Source organism: Arachis duranensis, chromosome 4 (assembly GCF_000817695.3).
Source record: "Arachis duranensis cultivar V14167 chromosome 4, aradu.V14167.gnm2.J7QH, whole genome shotgun sequence".
Taxonomy (NCBI): domain Eukaryota; kingdom Viridiplantae; phylum Streptophyta; class Magnoliopsida; order Fabales; family Fabaceae; genus Arachis; species Arachis duranensis.
The window spans coordinates 41,216,757-41,222,908 of NC_029775.3; the positions used below are offsets into that span (position 1 = coordinate 41,216,757).

Consider the following 6,152-nt stretch of genomic DNA (forward strand, 5'->3'; position numbering starts at 1 on the left):
TAAATGTTGGATTGCTATCCTGTCACCGATGCCAATCCCTTTGAACTAAGTGGGTTGCAACTTGTGAACAGATCTGGCATTTCTACTTGTTTGACTTTCTCTTACCTAGTAAGGGATAACCAAACAGAATAACTATTAATTATAAATTAATCTTACAATCACACCATCAATGATAGAAATTCTAACCAATCAATTTCCAGTCAAGGCCTCTTATTTTTATTATTTAAAATTCCTCAATTTAAATCCCAATTTACTTAGCTCAACTCGTTTTGTAATATCTGATTAATAAAACAGCACATTTTTCTGCAACTCGTTGGGAGACGACCTGGGACTTAAAACTCCCAGTAATTTTAATTTAAACTTTCAGTGACATATTTCTAAATTGATATGCAAATTTTCGGTGAGTTAAGAACTATACTTGCAACGTAACCATTTTAATAAATTTTTAATTCACCAGCTTCTGCACTCCATCAATTTTTGGGGACTCATCCCAATGGGTGTCTTGTATGCTGTTCTATATGCCCACAGTGCATCTTGTAGTCTGGTGCTCCAGTCTTTTCTGTGAGACTTTACTATCTTTTGCAAGATACGTTTAATTTCTCTGTTTGACACCTCGGCTTGCCCATTAGTTTGGGGATGGTAAGCTGTTGCAACTTTATGGATTATCCCATGCTTCTTCATCAATCCTATTAGTCTCATGTTACAAAAATGGGTGCCTTGATCGCTCACGATCGCTCGTGGTGATCCAAAGTGACATATAATATGGTTTCTCACAAAGGAAACAACAGTGTTAGCATCATCAGTGCGGGTAGGAATTGCTTCCACCCATTTGGAAACATAATCTACAGCTAACAATATATAAAAATATCCACTAGAATTTGGAAATGGACCCATGAAGTCAATGCCCCAAACATCAAAAATTTCACAGAAAAGCATATATTGTTGAGGCATCTCATCCCTCTTGGATATGTTACCAAATTTCTGGCATGGGTGACAAGATTTACAAAACTCAGCAGCATCTCTAAAAAGAGTAGGCCACCAGAATCTACAGTCTAAGATTTTTCTAGCTGTTCGTTGAGGGCCAAAATGTCCTCCACTTTCAGATGAGTGACAGGCTTCTAAAATAGACTGGAATTCTGATTGAGGTATACAACGTCTAATTATCTGGTCAGCGCCACATCTCCATAAATATGGGTCATCCCATATATAATATTTAGACTCGCTTTTCATCTTGTCTCTTTGATGTTTAGAAAAATGTGGAGGAAATGTGCGGCTAACTAAATAATTAGCAATAGGTGCATACCAAGGGACTACTTCAGATACTGCTTGCAGGTTGTCAAAAGGAAAATTATCATCTATAGGAGTAGAATCATCCTTAATATGTTCAAGGCAACTCAAGTGGTCTGCAACTAAATTTTGAGTACCACTCCTATCCTTGATTTCTAAATCAAACTCTTGTAACAACAGTATCCAACGTATAAGTCTTGGTTTGGATTCCATTTTAGCCAATAGATACTTTAGAGCTGCATGGTCCGAATACACAACTACTCTAGTACCAAGTAAATAAGCCCGGAATTTATCCAGAGCAAAAACAATAGCAAGTAGCTCTTTCTCAGTAGTGGTATAATTGGACTGGGCAGTGTCTAAAGTCTTAGACGCATAGGCAATAATAAAGTGGCATTTTTCGAAATTCAATACAAGGTTTGTATTAATACATCTATCTAATACTCTAGATAATCCATCTAAGCAAAGGTTAAAAGAATCACCATAAACGCTAAAATCGTCCATAAAAACTTCCATACAGTCCTCAATAAGATCAGAGAAAAGACTCATCATGCACCTTTGGAAAGTAGCTGGTGCATTGCAGAAGCCAAAGGGCATTCTTTTATAAGCATGGGTTCCAAAAGGACATGTAAAAGTAGTCTTTTCCTGATCCTCAGGAGCTATATGAATCTGGAAATAACCTGTGTAACCATCTAAAAAGCAATAATGTGATTTACCTGACAGGCGATCCAGCATTTGATCAATGAATGGAAGTGGATAGTGATCCTTACGAGTAGCTTGGTTGAGACTCCTGTAATCAATGCAGACTCTCCAAGCATTCTGAACTCTAGTTGCTATGAGCTCTCCATGCTCATTTTTCACTGTAGTGACTCCGGATTTCTTGGGCACCACTTGCACTGGGCTTACCCATTTACTGTCTGAAATGGGATATATGATACCGGCCTCCAATAGTCTGGTCACTTCCTTTTTGACAACTTCCAAGATGGTAGGATTCAATCTTCTTTGTGGTTGACGGACAGGTCTTGCTCCCTCTTCTAAAAATATTCTGTGCTCGCATATTTGAGGGTTGATTCCCACTATGTCTGCCAAACTCCACCCTATTGCTTTCTTATGCTTCCTCAACACATCAAGTAGTTGTTCTTCTTGTTGAGAAGTCAGTTCTCTTGCAATAATAACCGGAAGCTTCTGCTCATCCTCAAGGTAAGCATATTTGAGAGGTGGAGGGAGAGGTTTCAATTCTAACTTTTGATCATGGACAGGCTCTGGGTTATCTGGGGCTTGTGAAATGGTGAAATGTCCTCATTGTCAGTTAAGAAGGTCCCCACACTTGGACCTTGTCCAGTGTGCCTCTCTTCAAACTCTTCCTTTTGAACTTCAGCCACACTTTCGTCTATGACATCACACTGGAAGATAAAACGATCTTCTGGGGGGTTGTCAATGACTCCATTCAGATTGAAGATTACTATGCGGCCATCTATTTCAAAGGAGTATGTCCCTGAAAAAGCATCCAATTTGAATTTTGATGGCTTCAGGAATGGTCTTCCAAGTAGGATTGATGATGGCTTATCTGAATCATTATGGGGCATCTCCAAGATATAAAAATCAGTGGGAAATGTGAGCCCTTTAATGTTCACCAAAACATCTTCAGCAACTCCAGCAACTGTAATAATGCTTTTATTTGCTAACACAAAATGAGCTGCCGACCTTTTTAAGGGAGGGAGCCTTAAAACATCATATATAGACAAAGGCATTATACTGACACATGCTCCTAAATCACACATGCAATCATAAATTACTACACCACCAATAGTACAACTAACTATGCAAGGACCTGGATCACTACATTTTTCAGGTAATCCTCCCATTAAAGCAGATATAGAACTACCTAAAGGAATAGTTTCTAATTCAGTAATTTTATCTTTATGGATACATAAGTCTTTTAGAAACTTTGCATATTTAGGTACCTGCTGAATAACATCAAAAAGGGGATCAGTTACCTCAACCTTTTTGAATATTTCTACCATTTTAGGATCAGGTTCCAGCTGCTTCCTAGGCTTCCTTGCAAGTTGTGGAAATGGAATGGGAGTAGTGTTTTCTGTGGTGCCTGCACCTTTTTGTGCCTCTTCCTGTGGTTGAGCTATCTCTGCTTCAGCTATGTCCTATATATCCTCTTCCTCTTCAACATCTTCGATTTCTACCACCTCTTCAGCTGAGGCGTATTCTGGTGAGCTTGGTTCCTCCTGATTCCTCTCCTACAGTGTGGTTCCGGACCTCAGGGTGATGGCATTAATTCCTCCCTTTGGATTGGGTAATGGTTGAGAGCGGAATCCAGTGGTGCTTGAAGGTTGGTTACTGGAATTTTGTGCTGAACCAAGTTGTGTCATAAAAGCTTGTAGAGTAGAGGTGAAACCATTCAGACTGGCATTAATACTATTCACGATGGTATTTTCCATGGCCACTTGTCTTTTCTCAAAAGCTTGTAATAATTCTTCCTTAGAAGATACAGAAGAATGAGTAAATTGAGAGGTTTGCTGCTGATTGTTCGGTGGTCCTCGGTTTTGCCTCAGGTGAGGTGCTCGGTATGGTTGATTTTGCTGCCTGTTGTTGTAATTATTCCACCTCTGATTTCCCTGATTATCTCTGCCTCCCCTATTATTGTTATCCCTCCAATTCTGGTTTGAATTGTCCTGCCATCCATGGTTATTATTTCCACTTTGATTGTACCCTTGGTTGGGGCAGTCATAGAAGTTGTGAGTGGATGCCACCATGTTGTCTTCTTGTTGGAGCTGCGGGCATTCATCAGTGTAATGGCTGTAATAAGCACAAATTCCGCAAATTCATTGTGGGACTAGTTGTTGGTTTTGCTGCGGTTGAGTTTGCTAAGCTTATTGATTTAACTGCATTTGCTTCATTAGGTTGGTCATTTCATAGATGCTTCGATTTAGAGCAGCAGTCTCTATGCCAGAAGATACTTCTGCAACGGCCCTTGAACGGCCTTGCTTCTATCTGTGGTTCCGAGTAGATTTAGCTAAATCACTGATCAATTGCCAAGCTTCATCAGTGGTCTTATACTTCTTCATAAACCCATTGCTGGCACTTTCCAATGTGGTCTTATCTTGGGGTCTCATACCTTGTGTGACATAGCTGAGTAGCACGATCTTGTCAATCATGTGGTGGGGGCATGCTTCCAGAAGATTATTGAAGCGCTCCCAGTATTCAAAGAGAATCTCATTCTCATCCTGAACAATTGTAGAGATATCCTTCCTCAGTTTATCAGTAACTTCAGATGGGAAGAATTTCTCCAGGAACTCCTTTCTGAGTGTATCCCAGTTGGATACGTTTGCTAGAGGTTGAGTGTAGTACCACTCTCTTGCTTTTCCCTCAAGAGAGAACGGAAAAGCTTTCAGCAAAATTGAAGTTTCATCAGCGCCATCACGCCTGACAGTATAACAGGCTGCCTGAAAATCTCTCAAGTGCTTGATAGGCTCTTGAGCAGGTAGAACATGAAACTTGGGCATCAAATTTAGCAGTGCGATCTTTATTTCAAAATCCGTAGCTACCGCTGGATGATGCGCTTGAAACGGTTGCATTGTAAAATCAGGAGCTCCTTCCTGAAACGGTTGCAGTGTAAAATCAGGAGCTCCTTCCTCCTGAATGGTAATTCTTCTAGCTGCCATGTTTTCTGCACGTAAAATAACCGAATCAGAAGAACGGGGGTTGGTTTCTTCCTCAGATTCACTTTCAGATCCGCCCTCAGAGCGGACTAACCTACGCTATTCTCGCCTTATTCGTGAAATTGTTCTTTCAATTTCAGGATTGAATATTAGCAAGCGCGGATCAGGAAGTGAACGTGTCATTTGACAGAAGAAACACGCAGCTCATAGTAGCAAAATTAAAGAGAATGCAAATAAATAAATTCTAATTAATAAAATAAGCACTCTATTGCAACTCCCCGGCAACGGCGCCAAAAATTGATGGAGTGCAGAAGCTGGTGAATTAAAAATTTATTAAAATGGTTACATTGCAAGTATAGTTCTTAACTCACCGAAAATTTGCATATCAATTTAGAAATATGTCACTGAAAGTTTAAATTAAAATTACTGGGAGTTTTAAGTCCCAGGTCGTCCCAACGAGTTGCAGAAAAATGTGCTGTTTTATTAATCAGATATTCCAAAAAGAGTTGAGCTAAGTAAATTGGGATTTAAATTGAGGAATTTTAAATAATAAAAATAAGAGGCCTTGACTGGGAATTGATTGGTTAGAATTTCTATCATTCATGGTGTGATTGTAAGATTAATTTATAATTAATAGTTGTTTTGTTTGGTTATCCCTTACTAGGTAAGAGAAAGTCAAACAAGTAGAAATGCCAGATCTGTTCACAAGTTGCAACCCACTTAGTTCAAAGGGATTGGCGTCGGTGACAGGATAGCAATCCAACATTTAACCCAATTATAAATTTTTCTTTCAATCCTTCCAACTCAAGAGTTCCTTTTAATCAACTCCCCATCAAGTAATGAAACTACTCACGCATTGTAAATAAAGAATCCATGGCACATGAAAGGGAATTAAAAGAAGACATGATTATTGGAATGGAATTTAAATTAAAAGAAATAATCCTTGCATTAATTAATCATAAAAATATCTGAATGACAAAATTGAACATAACAAAGAACATGGAAGAATAAAACCAAGTTAAGAGAAGAAACTAGAGTGATGAAGACTTGATGAGGAAAATAACTCTTCTCAATGTTCCAACGCTAAGATCAATTGAAAATTAAAATTCTTAAAACTAGAGAGAAAAAAAAACCTAAGAGAGTCAAAAACTAGATCTAAACTACTTAATGAATGTTTTCTCTGTTGTTTCTGCA

At 38.8% G+C, this 6,152-nt stretch overlaps 1 non-coding gene across 1 annotated transcript; it reads left to right on the plus strand.

The window, feature by feature from the left end:
- The first annotated feature begins 4,448 nt into the window (after positions 1-4,448).
- On the plus strand, positions 4,449-4,556 carry LOC127747247 (small nucleolar RNA R71). Its single transcript, XR_008009049.1, has one exon. It is a non-coding gene; the product is annotated as a small nucleolar RNA R71 (small nucleolar RNA).
- Positions 4,557-6,152: the final 1,596 nt, after the last annotated feature.